Source organism: Vipera berus, assembly GCF_964194415.1.
Source record: "Vipera berus genome assembly, chromosome: 2".
In the NCBI taxonomy this organism is placed as follows: domain Eukaryota; kingdom Metazoa; phylum Chordata; class Lepidosauria; order Squamata; family Viperidae; genus Vipera; species Vipera berus.
The window spans coordinates 46,644,561-46,665,605 of NC_138203.1; positions in this window are offsets into that span (position 1 = coordinate 46,644,561).

The window sequence follows — 21,045 nt, forward strand, 5'->3', positions numbered from 1 at the left end:
CTTTTTTTCTTCTCTTCATATTGCCATTTCAATCTCTCTCTCCAGATATTGAAGGAAGAAGTGCATCTTCATTACATGTGCATTTGGTCATTATTTCCATCTTTAGACTACTTTTAAGGGGGGGAAGGTATGGATTATGACATCACAATCAAAGTTCCAGAAGTTCTACAAGGAGGATCAGAATCGTATAAGTGAGGAAAAATATTTTCAGAATGTATAACGAACAAAGAGGAAATACATCAGGAACAGTATGTTATGATGATGGGTTTTGAGTGCTAAAGAAAAGCGAATAGACCCATGACCCATAGGTTTGTAACATTTCAGGACAGCATAACTACTCTCAGACCACTAATAACCTTAGATTATTTTCAAAGAAGAAAAGTCAAGATATATCCTGGCTTAATGTAATTTGTCCCATAATTTGATTTTTAAAACTTACTTCAAACTTTCTGATTCTAATCCTTTTCTCAGTTAGAAAATCCTTCAGGAAAGTAGTTACAATGCACTAATACTAGAATGGTTGCACCAAACATTTTTTCAATAAAGTACATACAATAAAGTGAATTTTACTGACCAGTTACAGACAGCCACACTATCTTAGTGTTTTATTTTACTTATAAAATTTACTTGCCCTCCCATCTTGTATCCAATGACCCTGGGTGGCTTATAATGCAAATATACTTGCTATGCTTAGTTGCTACCTAATACTGCATGACTTTAGTCTTTAATCCACTTGGTACATAGACATATCAGGTAAATTCAGAAAAAACACCAAAACTGCATTCAACTTGTAGGGGATAACCTGGGTATAACTTTTTTCCCTCTTGAAGAATAAAGCATATGTCTCTATAATTGTCTAGTGCTATCAAACTGAGAAAGTAGCCACATACTGTACCTCCAAAGCTTGCCGCTTGACATATAACTTCAGCTATACTCATTTATCTCAGGGAGCAAGAAAAGTAATCATCTGAATGTTTCAAATTTCTATTTTTGTTCAGTCAAACCAACCTTTAGTCTCTTTTCCCCCTTCTTCAGAGTCACTGAAATCCAATTGAAACCAAACTATGTGACCAAGCTGCATTTTGAACGTGATTCAAATTAATCTTTACCATGAATGAAAAAGTAATGTTATGGTTTTGCTAATTGTTCATATTCCATATAACTTTTCCAATTCATTGTAAAGTTCCTGTTGCATAAGGTTTGTTGTTGTTGTTAGCTGCAAAGTCGTGTCCGACCCATCGCGACCCTATGGACAACATTCCTCCAGGCCTTCCTGTCCTCTACCATCTTCTGGAGTCCATTTAAGCTCGCGCCTACTGCTTCAGTGACTCCATCCAGCCACCTCATTCTCTGTCGTCCCCTTCTTCTATTGCCCTCGATCTTTCCCAGCATTAGGCTCTTCTCCAGTGAGTCCTTCCTTCTCATTAGGTGGCCAAAGTACTTGAGTTTTAGCTTCAGAATCTGGCCTTCTAAAGAGCAGTCAGGATTGATCTCCTCTAGGACTGACCGGTTTGATCGCCTTGCAGTCCAAGGGACTCGCAGGAGTCTTCTCCAGCACCACAGTTCAAAGGCCTCAATTCTTTGGCGCTCAGCCTTTCTTATGGTCCAACTTTCACTGCCATACATTGCAACTGGGAAGACCATAGCCTTGACTATACGCACTTTTGTTGACAGGGTGATGTCTCTGCTTTTTAGTGTGCTGTCTAGATTTGCCATGGCTTTCCTCCCCAGGAGCAAGCGTCTTTTAATTTCTTGGCTACAGTCCCCGTCTGCAGTGATCTTGGAGCCCAGGAAAATAAAATCTGTCACTACCTCCATTTCTTCCCCATCTATTTGCCAGGAATTGAGAGGGCCAGATGCCATGATCTTGGTTTTCTTAATGTTAAGTTTCAACCCAAGTTTTGCACTCTCCTTCTTCACCTGCAACAAGAGGCTCTTTAGTTCTTCTTCACTTTCTGCCATTAGAGTGGTATCATCTGCGTATCTTAGGTTGTTGATATTTCTTCCGGCAATCTTAATTCCAACTTTTGATTCATCTAGCCCTGCCTTTCTCATGATGTGCTCTGCATATAAGTTAAATAGGCAGGGCGACAGTATACAGCCTTGCCGGACTCCTTTCCCAATTTTGAACCAATCAGTGGTTCCGTGTCCAGTTCTCACTGTTGCTTCTTGACCCGCATATAGGTTTCTCAAGAGACAAATAAGATGGTCTGGTACTCCCATCTCTTTAAGAACTTGCCACAGTTTGTTGTGATCCACACAATCAAAGGCTTTAGCATAGTCAATGAAGCAGAAGTAGATGTTTTTCTGGAACTCCCTAGCTTTCTCCATGATCCAGCGTATATTGGCAATTTGATCTCTAGTTCCTCTGCCTCTTCGAAATCCTGCCTGTACTTCTGGTAGTTCTCGATCCACATACTGCTGAAGTCTAGCTTGTAGGATTTTAAGCATGACTTTACTAGCATGAGAAATGAGTGCAATGGTGCGATAGTTTGAACATTCTTTGGCACTGCCTTTCTTTGGAATTGGAATGTAAACTGATCTTTTCCAATCCTGTGGCCACTGTTGAGTTTTCCAAATTTGCTGGCAAATTGAGTGTAGCACTTTTACTGCATTGTCTTTTAAGATTTTGAATAGCTCAGCTGGAATACTGTCACTTCCACTAGCTTTGTTGTTGCTCAGTTTTTCTAAGGCCCACTTCACTTCACATTCTAGGATGTCTGGCTCGAGGTCAGTGACCACCTCATTGTGATTATCAGGGACGTTAAGCTCATTCTTGTATAGTTCTTCTGTGTAATTTTGCCACCTCTTCTTAATCTCTTCTGCCTCTGTTAGGTCCCTGCCATTTTGGTCCTTTATCATGCCCATTTTTGCATTAAACGTGCCCTTCATTTCTCCAATTTTCTTGAAAAGATCTCTGGTCCTCCCTATTCTATTGTTTTCTTCTATTTCTTTGCACTGTTCATTTAAGAAGGCATTCTTATCTCTTCTAGCTATTCTCTGGAATTCTGCATTCAATTGGGCGTATCTTTCTTTTTCTCCCTTGCCTTTCGCTTCCCTCCTTTCCTCAGCTATTTGCAAAGCTTCCTCAGACAGCCATTTTGCTTTCTTGCATTTATTTTTCTTTGGGACGGTTTTGGTTGCTACCTCTTGTACAATGTCGCGAACCTCTGTCCATAGTTCTTCAGGCACTCTGTCTATCAGATCTAATTCCTTAAATCTATTTGTCACCTCTACTGTATATTCAACAGGGATATGATTTAATTCATACCTGAGTGGCCTAGTGCTTTTCCCTACTTTCTTCAGTTTAAGCCTAAACTTTGCAAGGAGAAGCTCATGGTCTGAGCCACAGTCAGCTCCTGGTCTTGTTTTTACTGACTGTATAGAGCTTCTCCATCTTTGGCTGCAGAGCATATAGTCAATCTGATTTCTGTGTTGACCATCTGGTGATGTCCATGTGTAGAGCCGTCTCTTGGGTTGTTGGAAAAGAGTGTTTGCTATGACCATCGCATTCTCTTGACAGAATTCTATCAGCCTGTGCCCTGCTTCATTTTGCACTCCAAGGCCAAACTTGCCTGTTATTCCAGTTATCTTTTGGCTTCCTACTTTAGCATTCCAATCCCCCATGATGATAAGAACATCATTTTTTGGTGTTAGTTCTATAAGGTGCTGTAGTGCTTCATAGAACTGGTCAATTTCATCCTCTTCAGCACTGGTGGTTGGGGCATAGACTTGGACTACTGTGATATTGAATGGTTTGCCTTGGATTCGAACTGAGATCATTCTGTCATTTTGAGGATTGTATCCCAGTATTGCTTTTCCTACTCTTTTATTGACTATGAAGGCTACTCCATTTCTTCTGAAGGATTCTTGGCCACAGTAGTATACCTGATGGTCATCTGAATTAAATTCACCCATTCCTGTCCATTTTAGTTCGCTGATACCTAAGATGTCAATGTTCAGTCTTGTCATCTCTTGTTTGACCACGTCCAGCTTTCCTTGATTCATGGATCTTACATTCCAGGTTCCTATGGAGAAAAAATCTTTACAGCATTGGACTTTCCTTTCACCACCAGACACATCCACAGCTGAGCGTCCTTTCGGCTTTGGCCCAGTCGCTTCATTCTTTCTGGCGCTACTAGTACTAGCCCTCTGCTCTTCCCCAGTAGCATATTGGACGCCTTCCGACCTGAGGGGCTCATCTTCCAGCGTCATATCGTTTTGCCTTTTGGTACTGTCCATAGGGTTTTCATGGCAAAGATACTGGAGTGGGTTGCCATTTCCTTCTCCAGTGGATCACGTTTTGTCAGAACTCTCTGCTATGACCTGTCCGTCTTGGGTGGCCCTGCACGGCATAGCTCATAGCTTCATTGAATTACGCAAGCCCCTTCGCCACGACAAGGCAGTAATCCATGAAGGGGTTGCATAAGGTAGGTACACAGATTAAATTAAATGTTTGGAGAACAATATGTTCTATATAGGTCTTTATGATGTGCAGTTTAGAGAACCACCATTTCCATAATTTATAGGCTTTTCCTAACTGGTTCTGAAAACCACATGGCATGTCTGTCTGTCTGCCTGTCTGTCTGTCTGCCTGCTTGCCTGCCTATCCATCCATCCATCCATCCATCCATCCATCCATCCATCCATCTATCTAGCTATCTATCATCTCTGGTATATTTATGATGATAGAGATAGCATTATGAAATATGGCATTGGCATTATGTATGCCAAGGTATTGTAGTAGTAGTCTCTGCAGACTAATTAAAATTATGTGAAAGGAGAAGTCTTGTTTATTTTGTTTGCCGTAACTTAGTTTAAATAAATTGCATGTGTCTACTGCACTGGAAAAAGTGGAGTAAATGTTAAGAGAGCTGCAAACAGGCTAATAAGCAGGATGTTGTAAGACTATAATTCCATACTGATAAAGCCTTTCTTAAATGATGCGTTGGGAAAAAACTGATTGACAAACAAATAGGTGTGTTGTTTTTTTGCATTGTTTCAAAATTAAGCATCCAGATCAATTTTAGGATGCTAAATGGATATTTAGGAGCATTCAATAACACTAATTTGTGTCTATTATTTCTCATTGCCATGCCAAGAAGCTCAGTGATTGAAAAGTGGAATAACAGTTTCCTCTTACTAAATTGTAATGATGCCCTTTATAATCCTCTTTTTAATGCAGTTCCTGAACTTTAGAAAGGTTGCTTACTGCCAAATGTCAGTTCATCTCAGGCAGGTACAATGGAAACCCTCTTGTTTTATTACTTATTATGCCAAATAAAATTGGATTGCCAGTAAAGTTGCTAGATGAGTGCTCTGGGATGAAAAGAAACAGCAAAAACCATATACCACTCTGATTTGGCAGTGTGTGAAGACACAAGTAGTATGAGAAAAAGGTCATTTTAATTTCAGATGAGATAGTTTGGCACTTTAATTTGATCTCACCTTCTCTTTATTGGGTGTGAAATGGGAAGGACCAATTTTTTACAATTATGGATCAGAATCCCATTTTTAGTGGATTTCATTCCTAAGTTACAATATCTACAGTTTCCAAATGAATCTTCAAGGCATAATAGTTTTTTATTTTATGTAATACTGAATTGTTCAGTGTAATTTCAAAATGAATGAAATACATTTGAAAGTGTGTCTTTTATTAAAAAGTCATGCTTTATGATCAGTGTGGTTGCTGTATGTTTACAGCTACCACAAGTCCTGCATTTTAGAAACATACCAAAAACCACAGGGGTTTCAGGGCATTGTGTGTCTTTTCCTAGACTTATTTTGTGTATAAGGAGCCCTGGTAGTGCAGGGGTTATTGCACACAAACTCTGCCCACAGTTGGAATTTGATCTTGGAGCTGCTCAAGGTTGAATCAGCCTTCTATCCTTCCAAAATCAAAAGCACTATGGGGTGGTTTATAAGCTAATGCTAAATGCTATTTTTGTATAAGGCATGGTCAGCCCTGAATAACAAAGATGGCTACAGTAATGCACACACCAGGAATTAATCAATGTGGACTGTCCGTGAAGAGGATTTGGAACATTTAATATGTTCTGAGCGCAATCTCTATGCTAAGACTTTAGCCAGACTTGTAGTTTGATTGGTTAGCATTCACCTGGCCTTAGATTTCTCTGAGAATGCAATATATCCCTAGAGAGATTAATGGTGACTTCCATTGAAGTAATGCCAAGCTGAAGATGGCTTCTCTAAAAGCAGCCAACAACTGCGGCATAATAAAGAGCTGGTGAGTAGACCAGCTCTTCATAAATCCTCCCCAGAAAAGGAGTGAACCTGGGATCACCCTCAAGTGCTCCAGACAATTGTTCCTTATAAAGAGACTGTTAGAAAACAGTCTCTGGTGGGTTTAAAGCTCTGGGAGACAAGGAAATGGCCATCTTGTTTAAACCATGATTTGCATCTTCACTAGGTTCACCTACTTCTTTTTCTAATCACTTTTGGAAATTACTTGTTAACTGGTTGTCAGCTATTAGGATTGACAATTTTACAGCACCAGGTAAATTTCCTTCAATCCTTAGTGAAAAAACTTTTAAATACAAATTTAAGAACTTAAAGGTAATTTTTGAATAAAGAACAAAAGGATAATTAGAACTTTGGACAGATACAAATGGACTAACGGCCCTGATAGATTTGAAGGAATATTTTGGAATTGATTGTAAGAATCCATCCCATGGGAAAATATTTATATTTTGAATTCTTCTGCAAAGAAAATGATAGGATGAGACTTTGAAGATTGGACACTAGGAAGAATCAATAGGAATTATAGATTACAATGAAAGAAGAACAAGTAGACTGTATATAAAAGATGTTATGGAAGTTTTACCTGACAAGACTAAGACTGAGCTGAAAGTAGATTTAAAAGTGACAGGCCACAAAAATATTATGGAAAAATATACTACACGGGGCAAATTTTTTAAAAAAGGATGATGCCTTAATAATTAAAAAAAGATATACAAATAACAAACCAAAAGAGTCACATATTGGATTTACAAATGAGGCTTCAAAGTTAAAACTTTGAAGAGTTATATGAAAAAGATCAAAGAGAAAAAACAATCAAATGGTAGGATATTATTTGAAGATAAGATAATCTTTATTGTCATTTTTTACTCTGGGCACAACGCCACACATCAAAAATGAAATTTAGTTGCCCGCTCTCAAAGTGAAACACATACATGACACACACCTAAAACATACTATATAAGGTAAAGGTAAAGGTTCCCCCGCACATGCGTGCTAGTCGTTTCCAACTCTAGGGGCTGGTGCTCATCTCCGTTTCAAAGCCGAAGAGCCAGCGCTTGTCCAAGGACGTCTCCATGGTCATGTGGCCGGCATGACTAGACGCCAAAGGCGCACGGAACGCTGTTACCTTCCCACCGTAGTGGTTCCTATTTTTCTACTTGCATTTTTACGTGCTTTCGAACTGCTAGGTTGGCAGAAGCTGGGACGAGTAACAGGCGCTCACTCTGTTACGCGGCACTCGGGATTTGACCCGCCAAACTGCCGACCTTCTGATCGACAGGCTCAGCGTCCTAACCCACTGAGCCACCGCGTCCCTTTTAAACATACTATATACAACATATCTATAGACCCACACCCCTACATATACATAACAATAAAATATTAAATACTGTCCAGCTTGAATATATAATGGAAGGAGGAAGCCTGAGAGATCACAAGGTTAATGCTGTATGGAATGAAACTATGGTTGAATCTGGATGTTCTGCTACGGATAACCCAGAAGGTAACAAGGAAAACAGGTTGTGAAGAGGATGAATAGTGTTCCAGATAATCTTACAGACCCTGTTCAAACAATGCTTCTGTGCTATGTCCTGGAAGGGAGGGAGGGAACTGCCAATGATATTTTCGGCCATCTTCACCACTCTGCACCACCTTCCTTTCTGAAGCAGTGATGCTTCCAAACCAGACTGTGATGCTGTATGACAGGATGACTAAAGATCAAGAAGGAATAAAAGTTAGCTTATTTGATCAAAGTTAAAATGATTTCTTATTATTTCTTGTATCCCTTAATGAACTTTATGTATTTATTAAACAAAATTATGTGGTCATCCAAGTAACGCACAGTGACTCCAGATGGCTCACTACATGAAAAAAATCCCAAACATAAACCATATGTTCCCAATCCTCTACCACCTCCAGTGGCAGCAAAAATAGAATTACATACTAACCACTTTATAAAACCACATCAGGACTGAAATGACAAAGCTTTAAGCATTTGTTTATAGATAACAAATGGGAAGTCATCATTTATTTTTTTTAAGGGAATGTGATATGTTACTAAAATTGTTTATAATTGTGATGAAGAAATAATAATAATAATAATAATAATAATAATAATAATAATAATAATAATAATAATAATAATAATAATAATAATAAGTTGGAAGGGACCTTGGAGGTCATCTAGTCCAACCCCCTGCTCAGGCAGGAAACCCTATACCATTTCCGGCAAATGGCTTCCAGTCTCTTCTTAAAAACTTCCAGTGCTGGAGCATTCACCACTTCTGGAGGCAGGTTGTTCCACTGGTTAATTGTTCTAACTGTCAGGAAGTTTCTCCTTAGTTCTAGGTTGCTTCTCTCCTTTACACACACACACACACACACACACACACACACACATATATATATATTGCTCAAAAAAATAAAGGGAACAGAAAATAAGACATCCTACTATTAAATACAGTACAGCACTAAAATGGATGTTGTACAGTATTTGGGCTGTGCAATTTAAATAACATTTGCTATTACCCACCGAGCTTCAAGCCGTCATTGTTAGAAAGACAACAGCATTACAGGGCTAAATAATTGATTAATCAAAGTGAAATTTTATTCCCTTTGTGCAGAAATTATATCCTTCAGATATCAGCAAGCTATGACTTATCAAATGATTAAAACAAAAAACCAATCAATTTGTTTAGATTAAAAGCTTGCACAAAAGGTACATGAATAAGATCCACTATTAAGCCCTCTATCATACGGCACAATTTTGTCCCTTTTGTTCTTTTCTCATAACACAAAAGAAAGAGATTATGAGCACAATGGAAAGACAACAGTTTTAACACAAAAAGTACACACAGATGCAGGAAATGTTCATTTATCAATACTGTCCTGCAGTCTTGTTCCTATGGATGTTACTGCTACAAAAATGCATGCAGCAAGAGTTGCTACCGGGAGACCATCTTTTATTTTATCATTTACATTGCCACTTGTGTTCCTTTGCTTCAGGGTATTTGTCAGCTGACAGCAGGTGGTGACTTTAAGTGCTACTCCACTGTTTGTTTAGTATTGACTTTTTTTTCTTCCTGCAAAAGAAATTGCCACAGCAAGCGACAAAAAGCTGGCCAGGATAGACCTTTGAGAGATCAACACAGACTAAAAATTGGAAGTAAGAGACAAACATTTATTAATGAGGTTGCACCAAGATTCTAGCAGCAACAAGAAAAAGGTGTGGTTTCTCAATAAGCTTGATGTTTCAAACAGCTGTCTATGGGCCATAATTGGTTTTAAGTGCAAACTGAGTGTTGCTTAACAATAGAGTAGAGGCAGAAAAATAGCCATTCAGTTTGCAGGCCAATCAAATAAGTAACACTGCTGTGTGAGGCACTTCAATCGAGCTGCAATTAATGAAAATCAGCGGCCTTAAAACAGAAGGGACAGAGATATAATTACATGAGACTGGTCTAGCTGATGGTAACAGATCTGATAGTAATATAATAATATTACTATCAGATAATATAATATTATCTGATAGTAATATAATTCTGATAGTAATATCCCTATCTAAAATTCAGAAGAATTTTGAAAGAAACTACATAGAAACCTAGGCATTTATGTTGTATTCTGTCTTTCAATGAACAAGTATCCCACAATGGAGGGAAACATTTGTAGATATCTAGGTAGATATCTTATAATAGGTCAGACACTGGGATAGTTATGAGATCAGTGGATTAAAGGAATATTTAGATAGGCTAGACACAGAAACCTTTAATTGCCATCTTGTGTTCCTCCAGACTTTGAGACCAGTATTAACACTTCTTGACAGCAGTTTTCTAGAGCTGCAGGCAGAGGTTTTCCACTTTTACTTAAGAGCTGCTGGAGATCATGTTTATCATGGGATATAATGGGAAAGTAGGAGAAGAAGCAGTGGATGGAAACTAATCAAGGAGATATTTCCTGACAGAACAATTAATCAGTGGAACTACTTGTTTCCAGAAGTTTTGCATGCTCCAACGTGGGAGGTTTTTAGGAAGAGATTGAACATTTCTCTAAAATAGCATAGGGTTTCCTGCCTGAGTAGGGTCTTGGACTAGAAAACCTTCAGGATCCCTCCCAACTCTGTTATTCTAATAGTCCAATGTTTATGCTTTATGGAAGGAAGGAAGGAAGGAAGGAAGGAAGGAAGGAAGGAAGGAAGGAAGGAAGGAAGGAAGGAAGGAAGGAAGGAAGGATTTTTTTAAAAAATGCAAGTCAATTGGTGCAGCATTTTATTGTTTTTTTAGTCATTTGAAGTAAAGGATAGAGCTATTCGAGATCAGAGTGCAAACCCGTCTACCTCAGGTGAGTCAAAAATGAGAAAACTACTGGACTTACTTAAAGTCTATGGAAAAGCAGCTAACCTGTGGAAACCATAATGATTTTAAAAATACTAGCTTTCAAATGAGCAATATTGCATTTACAAAGCTAATATAACTGCTATGCTACTTTGACTGTCTTGGTAAAGGTAGCTCAGGAAGGCATTACAGAGGAAGGTGGGGTTTTTTTAAAAAAAATAATAATAATTCGGATGTCATCCTAGCATTTATTTAAGCATTTTTGATGCTTTAACTTTGTGTATTAAATTTAACTTAGCATAAATACAGTAATGTACAATATAGTATAAGATAATAATATATAACATGCACACAAGTATAAAAATATGTAATGTCAAGTGGGGCACCCAGGGCCAATTTCTTTTTTGGCTGAAAAAGTGAGACTCATTGGAAATTGTCCAATGGAAAGATGCAGTAGCCTGCTGTACAACTCTATATCTTGCAAACTGTTGCCAAATCTACCTGGCATGTGTACAGGTTGGAAGCAGCTTAAGGATGTAGTATAGATATGTCAACTGATGTACACCATCACCCAAGGTCCTAGTCAAATAACCTAACTGTGCCATACTGGCTAGTAATTTGATACAGGCAAAAAAGATCTGTAGTTTTTCTGAGTGAGTGAACTCATGTTATTTGGGAAGTTATTGCTTATTGCTTAAAATCTCTGCCAAAGAGCTATCAAATTCATTGTAGCATACAGTATCTACTGACTCACTTAACTATGATAAAAAGGAGAACTAGAACTGAATTTTATCAACATACCAATGACATCCTAATGTTATCACCTTGTTAATAGCATCTTACTTCCACACTCCAAGTGATTTTAGCAAAAAGCAGTTTTGGTATATATATTAAGCATAATTGAAAATAGAAAGGAGCCCTGTGGAATACCTCTAATACAACTGATATTAGACAGATAAATAGCCTGCCTGCAATTTCACTTTGAAATCATCTGCCCAGATATGAGGGGAACAAATGGAGTGCTTTATCCATTATCCCTTAATATTAGACATTATTGATAGAGAGTCTGGCTGGAATGTACCTTCTCTTTCTTGACAACAGATGCTAACAGAAAGAGTGCTAAAAGTAGCTTTTGTAGAAAATATAGGCTGGAAACCAGATTGAAATGGATTTAGCAGAAGAAAAAGCAATGTGTTTACCCTCTGGTTATTGAACTCTAACTTTGTTCAGTACTAATCATCATACTCAGTTGAGAGATGATGGGAGATGAAGTCTGATAAATTCTGATGGATTATGTGTTCCCCATACCTTATGTAATAAATAGCATTATTCAAGTTGATTGATATTTAATAGGTAGTGTCTGCTCAGTCATCATCTCTCCAAAGCTGAGACGTGTGATAAGCTCATTATTAAAATAATTATCTGGGTTCATGAAAAGCTTCTGGTAGGGAGGGAACTAACAACAAAGTCATAGTCTCCTTTAATCAACCATAAATCACTGCCCAAACACAGCTGCTCATCATTTCCTTGCCAGAATTTATAAACCAGAAGGCAGATGACCTGAGCAAATTAAAAAAAATAAAAATAAAAATAGGGTTGCACCTTTGATTTCATCCAGTCAAAGATTTCTTGTGATCCTAAACACATTACTTACAGATACAGATCACTTACTGAAATACAGATACATTCTGAAATACAATACCTGTATGTATTTACTTCATTATCAATGATGTTTTGTGATAGCAGTCTTCACAGGGTTTTCAGCTGTTAGCTGCCCTTTGAATTTTCAGTTTCAGGGATTGTGGGGTGTGTGTGTGGAATCTCAAGATGGGCAATTCTTAATCTCAGCTGTGGGGAAGCATTTGAAGAATGTCAAAATGTAAGAGTCTTCAAGGTGATGGTTGACAAAAGGAGAGTCGGATTTGGATTGGCCAGAAGTTGCATGGAGAAAAAAGGCAGAGTTCTTTGAATGTGGATTTCTATTTTGAGAGCTACTATATCAGCCTTAGAACAGACAATAAAGATATTGAAGTGGTGGAAAGATACTTTTTAGATTACTATTACTATTAACAGTAAAGAACCTGCAGCAAAGGCATATAGTCTTGCTTGACAGAATAGCCATCAAGGCCTTGAATATTCAAATGGGCCTATATCTACAAAGAACAGATTTGTGCAAGCAATGATCTCTCTTTGACATTCCATGGAAGCTATTTAACTTTGGAATTGGAATAGATTCTGAAGAATACCATGGATAACCTAGAAAACAAACAAATGTATATCAAACTTTCTCATTCAAAGTTAAATAACCAGACTCAAATTATCACACTTTTTACAAATTTTTATATTATATTTTATATTAGCCTATAATGCTGGGAAACAGGAAAGAAAAGATAACCAGCAGCAAGGTGGATGGACTCAGTGACAGCAATGATGGATCCAATGTTGGAAGACTGACCTGGAGGAAATCTTTTTATGTGATTGATAAGAATTGATATTAATGTGATAGTCCATAATCAGTCAATCAATCAATTTAATTTAATCATTTCGCTGGGGCAAGGGAGTGTGAAAACCCTGTTAATTCTTATATCACTGAGAAATAGAATCTGTTTACTTTAAACTTAGCTGAAACTGGAAAATTTGAAACTTGAAAGATTCAAACTATAATTTGAATCTTTAGCAATAATTCACTAAAGAAAATCTATTTTTAAAGAAATGTTTTAAATATGGATTCTTTTCATCATGTTTAATTTCATTATGATTGGCTTTCATCAATGTAGCAATGAGTAGGATATATTTTGAAAAAAACATTCCTTTTTTATATTAGTTTTATTCATGTTTGAAATGTTTTAAAAAACATTCAATACTTTCCACTTCAGCACAACTTGTGTGGTGTTGTATTTGTGATCTATTGGTCAGGAACTGCTTGATTAATGCACAATGTTAATATTTTTTTTCTTACCTGCAAACTGCTTCCCGCCACTGATTAAAAAAATGAGCACCGGCACCGTTAAGAATGTCAGCTGATATTTGAGATTCAGCTTTATCTAGTATATTTGAAAAATAGCCCTATAAAATAGAACAGAACTGAAAGTTTTATTACAGTACATTTTCTAAACTGAATTTGTTGAATGAACTGAGCTGAACTCTGGAAGAACATTTTCAGAGTGCAGAGGTCTCAAACTACTCAAAATATTTGAAATCCATTTGGGTTAAGAGATGGGTTAAATTTTCTATTTACAATTGTTGTATGAGACAGAATGCACTTCTGGATTCTACAGACTATAAAATTTTGTCCTCATATTAATATAGAATTTGTTTAAAAAAAATGATTCCAGTGGAGGTAGAAAAAGAGTAGAGTTCCTCTTTGTTGGGGGGAGTGAGCCAAAAATAGCAGCCCTTTTCTTCCCTATGAGCAATTTCTGTTCCAAATAGCCCAACCAACATTTTTTCCTTGTCATTTGTCCTGACCGCAGCATAAGGCAACTTATTTTTTGCTTCTGATCTTAGGGAATCTTCATTTAGTTGGTAGTTGAATGTCAGAGCTTTTTTCCCACTAGAAGAAGGGTTATAATCTGACATATTGGTGGACTGACATCCTGGAATGAAATGTCTAAAGGCATCTAATAATTTCCTTCCACAGAAAAATACTATGCTGAAAGCTTTGTGTTTTTTTGGTTTTCTTTCTTTGTAAAAAAGAAAACTTCAGTCTTTCTACTTTATTCTGATACATTTTGAAATTTTCTTTTGGTGAAGCTTTTCAGTTTACATTATTGGTGGGGATACAGAAGGCAACTGTCGGTATTACCATTTTATATATAGCTTTTTCCTAGTTACCCCACTTCCCATTTTGAAAAGGCCGCTCCTTCATGATTTAATGGAAATCCAAGAAAAACAATTATTGAAAAGGTGATTAGAAAATGGAAAAAAAAGCTTTTACATATAAAAACAATAAAATGCTGCACCAACTGACTTGCATTAAAAAAATCCTTGCTCCCTCCCTCCCTCTCTCCCTCCCTCCTTTCCTCCTTCCTTCCTTCCTCCCTCCCTCCCTCCCTCCCTCCCTTCCTTCCTCCCTTCCTTCCATCCTTCCTTCCTTTCTTCCGTCCTTCCAATGGTATGTGAGAGTGGAAATTACTTTGGGAAAAATTTGCTCTGATTGGAATGCCATTTTTTTAAATAAATATATAATCTAAGCCAAACATACAACAGAGTTATAGATAACATTGGCACTCAGGTAGAAACAGCAATAACCTGAGTTCAATAACCATAGCTGCTTTGCAATGACATAGTCAGTTTAATTTAATTTAATAATATTTCTATACCGCCCTTCTCCCTGAGGACTCAGGGCGGTTCACAGGGCAAGAATAAAATACAAAGTTACAAATATTAAAAAGAAATTAAATAATTGCCCGATTTTAAACAATTGATATATTACAATTATAAAACCCCAAAGATAATATTAAGAATACAAGAATAAAAAACCCCACCAATCCCCCATCAGGCTAGGCCGGCTTGTACAAACAAAAACGTCTTGAGATCGCGACGAAAGGAGCGAAGATCGGGCGCCATCCGGAGCTCTACCGGTAACTGATTCCATAGTTCCGGAGCGCCCACAGAGAAGGATCTCCCCCTGGGGGCCACCAATCGACATTCTCTGATCGGTGGCACCCTGAGGAGACCCTCTCTGTGGGAATGCACAGGGTGCAGGGAGATTGATGCCGGCAGCAGGTGTTCCCTGAGGTACTCCGGCCCCCTGTCATGTAGGGCTTTGAACACCATTACTAGTACCTGTAAAGTTTCTTTCTTTCTTTTTATTTTTGTCTTTATAAATCTTTTGTTGTTGAATTTTAGATTGTCAAACATTATGTCTTGAGAAGATAGTTTGAACTTTAGGTAAAGGTAAAGGTTGCCCCGCACATGCGTGCTAGTTGTTTCCAACTTTAGGAGCCGGTGCTCATCTCTGTTTCAAAGCCGAAGAGCCAGCGCTTGTCTGAGGATGTCTCTGTGGTCATGTGGCCGGCATGACTAGATGCCAAAGGTGCACGGAACACTGTTACCTTCCCACCGTAGAGGTCCCTATTTTTCTACTTGCATTTTTACGTTCTTTCAAATTGCTAGGTTGGCAGAAGCTGGGACAAGTAACAGGCGCTCACTCTGCTACACGGCACTCGGGATTCAACCCACCAAACTGCCAATCTTCTGATCGCCAAGCTCAGTGTCCTAACCCACTGAGCCACTGCATCCCTAGTTTGAACTTTAGTGAACATATAAACAGTTCCCTCATATTCTTCAATCGAAAAATGTTGAAAGATGTTGAAAAAAGAAATGAAAAAGTGATGTAGTTAAATGGAGTTTTCCTGACAAATTGCACATGCAAAGCATTTCAAAAAGAAAAGTGCATATTTATCTCAGTTCAACCAAAATGTCCAATTAAAAGCTGGGCTCTGACTCTGTGACATATGTAAAACTCCTAACGAATAATACATTCTCAATTTTCTGTAATTTTGGAAGTCTGCACAGTTTATGGGGGTTATGCTCAGGAATTAAATATGTACATTGGACCTCCCATATTTCTAGGTGGTTTTTGAATTAGGACCAGACTCTTCTCCTCCCCTCCCCCAAAAATAAAAAAGGAAAGGAAAGATGCTGTATAAAACTGCCATATAACTATATTTTAATTTTAGATCTGTTTTCCTACTCTTCCTAAAGAACTCACACTGGGTAAGAAATCAAAGTAGCCAGGCAAGAAAAGAAAGACGGAATGTCAGATATGATTCCTTGCAACTTTCTGATAAAAAGAGGCTTGTAAACCACACATTAATTCAGAACTTTTAATATCTTTTGCTAGGTATTGGATAAAAAAAATACAAGTTGCTGAATCCACATTTTCTACAAACTCTGTTAGGATTATTTTTTGACAATGTAATTAGTCAAAGTTTTCCTAAATCTGACAGTAGAATAATTACATGCAGGTTCTGTGTTTGTGCGCCTGTGAAGTGCTAGCCATCTTTTACTTTGCAATTATTTTCTTTCCTAATAAATAACATTTAGGTTGGTATGCCCATATCCTTAAAATAAACATCTTTCTATCAGACTTGCAGCTAATCTGGTTTTCTGAAAATAACAGGTAAATTGCCCTGGAACATTATGCAAGTCTCAGGTGGTAGAAGCTATCTGAATATCCTGCAGCTATTTATTGGATCTAAATGGGAAAAAATGGCAACATATTAAAATTAAATCTAGATAGCTGTTTCCATAGCTGCAAATGAAGAGTAGAAAAATTGGTCCTGATAATTCCAAGATTTCACTTTCAGTCTTTCTGTACCTGCATTAGGAGTGAATTGGGCTATTTTGTGCCAGGGAAATGCATTTACAGAACTTATTTTGAAATATTATAATGCTATGAAAAATAATGAATATGCCTCAATGTATTCAATTTGCTACTCTGAAGGTTTGATGCAACTGTCAGATATGGGCTCTGGGTTTTGTTTAAATATGAAAAACAGTATGTTCATAGCAGAAAATAGGGAAAGCAGATTTTGTTATTAGTCACTTTTTGTCTTAGGCATGATACATTGCCAATTGCACAGTGTCATGATCTGAAGTAATCAATAAGATTACACAGTCACTCTCTCTCAGCCCAGCCCATTTCCATGGTTGTTGTTGTGTGGAAAATAGGAGGAGGAAGGTATGTTGACCATCTTGATTTTCTTGTAAAAAGAAGAAAGGCAGGATACAAATTAAATAAATAAAATTTTAATTCTTAAATGGCATCCAGGTTAAATTAAATACATCAGCAAAGTGCCAATGCAATTCTATTTGTCAAGTGATATTCATTATTTTGTGAGCAATTATATTTTTAAAATTTTAGTTATTTATATTGATTTATAAACCTGCCATGTCTATCACTCAGGGTTACAGTATTCCATTTTTTAAAAAAATAATGTTTGTCTTAAGACACTCTGAAGAGAAATGTTTAAAAATATATTCATAAGATCCTTGTAATTTATACTTCTGAAAACTAGAGCAGTATATTGAAAGGGAAATTTCAACTTAATCCCTGTAGATGTATTAATACTGCTAGTTTTCCTTAGAATCATAGTGTTAGAAGGGACCCTAAAGGTTATCTGTTTGGTGCAGGATTCAACGAAACTTCTGACTGAAGACTTGTAGAAAAAGAGAAGTCATCACTTCATGTGGCAGTTTGTTACATTGACTGATGGTTTATACAGTCAGGAAATTGCTCCTGATGTCTAATCTAAACTTTCTTCACTATACTTTTAAGAATTCTTAGTTTTCTTCCTGCCATCTGGGGCAATAAAGAATGTCCATTCTTTTGTAATGGCATGTAATCAATCAATCAACCCAACCCAAACAATCAATCTCCCTTTTCCTATGGGCCAGTTCTTCAGCTATTTGAAGTTTATTCTCATATCTCACCTAAGTCATCTTGTTTTGTAAACTTTACTACTGTCTTTTTGAACTCCAAACAGGATCTAACCAGCACAACACAATAATTAATTTCTGGGACCTGAACTCTAAGCTTCTAATACCTTACCCAACATAGCATGCTATTGCTGCTACTACCTTTCTAATTTTTATTCTTTCTTTTGCCAAAATCCTGTAACAGGCTTTTTTTTCTTTATACAATTCTTCAATAATTTCTGCTAGATTGCCCTAGTTGCATAGCTTATGGTTGAATTATAGTTGGATTTAATGTAGAATCATTAGGTTATTTCACTATCTAGGGGCAAATTGCATTTTGAAGCAATATATTTACTAGCCATTTCAAGGAAGTCCAATCTTCTTGAATTTTTGAATGTAGAGAGACATTTTTACTAATCTGTGCTGGAAACCTTTCTGGTTTCAAGGACATCTTTTAGCACCGGAGCTATTTTTAAATCTCTTATTCTTCTTAATCTCTTTTTGTTTCTCAATTTTGCAAGAAAGTAATGCTGCTAGTATTAATGTTTCACCAACTCAACAATCAATACAGAGCTCAGCCCAGGAGAGGTTACTGTCATCATCTTTTCTTTTGTCCATTCTTTTGAAGTATCTGATATAATACTGTCAGGTCATATGTAATTTGTGATTGATAAGAGCACTCAGATATCTTTCATATGTGCTGTTTCCAAGCCAGGAGTTATGTTGGCTATTGAATTCCATCCTATTTATTTAATCCCACTTTTAAGCTTATCTAGATCTGTTTTGAATATTTATTCTTCCAAAATATCAGCCTCTCCTTACAGGTTTTTATCATCTGCAAACTTGAAAAGTGTCCCCTCAAATCCCTTTTTAAGTCATTTATAAAAATGTTAAACAGCAAAGGGCCTGGGGCAGAATACTATATCACACTACACAATATTTTCCCCAAAACTGAAGTGGATCCAATAATGAATACAGTTTGAGATGTCATCATTCCACAGACTGTGTATAAATCTAAGAGTGATATCTTCCAGCCAACACTAATCCATTTTATTAAGGAGACTATCATGAGAACCTTTGTGAAAGATTTTGATGAAATCTAAGTATTCTATCTACTCTATAGTGTTCCTCTGATCTACTAATCTAGTAATTCTACCCAGAAAAAATATAAGTAGGAGAAAAATTGCTAATATCAATTAGCAGATAACTATTTCCCACAACATTGGCAAAAAGACTATCAAAGCAAAAACATCTAATGTTTACTATTAGATATTTTTTCATATCCATTTCTATTTCTTGTTTTGAACTAGCATCAGAGAGGATATGGAAATTGTGAATTACTGATTAAGCACAGTGAGAGACTGAATGTAGATGAATTACATGAAGCTAGAGACAGATGTAGGAATCTTGTTAATCAATTGATAGCCCACTGTAAGACTGGAAGAACTTCTAGTTTTCTCTCTCAAAGATTAAATGTACAATTCTTGAATATAGTCCTACACCTAAGAGGTCAAAGCTAAAGGTTGATTAGCATTGTCTTTTTTTTTACATTTACAGTATAGCAATACATTCTACATCATGGGTGTTAAACTCTCTGAGTCATGTGATGTGTCGTGATGTATTGCGAGTTTTTTTCATTGCCGGAGCTGGGGTGGGCATGGCCTCCATATGATGTAACCAGCCTGTGGGATGTCAGTTTGATACCCCTGTTCTAACTCTTCAAAAGAGTTTGGAAAGTAGTAGAATTGTGCAAAATTTCAGTTTGGAGCTTTGATACAGAGCCATATTGTGCTAATTAAATTTAGATTTCAAATTGAATTACTAAGTTGAATTGACTCATTGAATTGAAAAAGTTATCTTTTTGAATTTAAAAAATAAATTAAATCTATTTCATCAAATTTTAAATCATGATGAGTAGTGAAATTTGTTTGGTTCAATATTTCTGTTCGGATTAGAATCAATCTGCTTGTCCCTAAAAACTACTGTTTTTGGAACACTGAAACCAAACTTACCTGGCAAACTTTTACCACCCACATGACCTTGTCTAGAAACCTATTTTGTACCTACAGGTCAAAGCCCTAATTTTCACATGTATGTCCTTGATGTCTGGGATCAAGTTATATTTTTTTCAATTTACATGTCTCAATACTATTCAAAAAAAAAGGTGAAATTGCAGCAAAAACTTTTGTTGGTCAGTATCCTATTAGAAACCATATATGATTACCTTGTCAACCATTTAATGTCACTCACTAATATCGTTAGCATGCTAGCATTTGTTATTTATTTAATAACTCTTAAACAAGAAATTCACATTTCTATCATTTTTATTGATTATATATGTGTAAAATATTGCTTAAAATACTAGGTGGAAATTGATTTTTTGTTATAAAGGTTCAATTTTTCCTGTTTGATAGTGTTAGCATTTAGGTTTGTCATGTCTTATGATTTTATATGTTAGTTGAAATATTACGAATTTCATAAAAGGTTCATTCTGTGTTATAGTGAGCCTGTTCACATTCACTCAAGAATTTTATGTATCCTTGGATCAACTTTTCTTATGATTATTATTATTATGTTATTCTTGCTTCAGAGGTGACAAAGCTTATTTTCAACGTATTTTATGATTCAAAATATTACAAAATCTTTCTTGCCTTCTAATATTGGCAAATAGTGTACAATTTTTAATATCTTCTCTGAGGGATGGCATTTCTTGAAGGTCAACTTCTGCAGCCCTCTGGCAGACAAAAGATATTATTTGTCAAAGTGAGATGACAGAAGTAAGGCTAGGTCTCAAAGTTTATCAGAGGTACGTGGTGATGTTCATGAAATGTGTACAGTGAAATGACACCATAACAGAAACATTTACACTCTTTCTTACCAACTGATAAGGGATACAGGGAGATCATCTGCAATGTTCAATTAACATGGAGCTTACAGGAGATATACTTTTATTATTTGATAAGGGAGGGAGGCAAACCATGTTGAGATGGTAAGAGAATCATTTCTAGTTCATTTGTTCCAGAATTCTAAT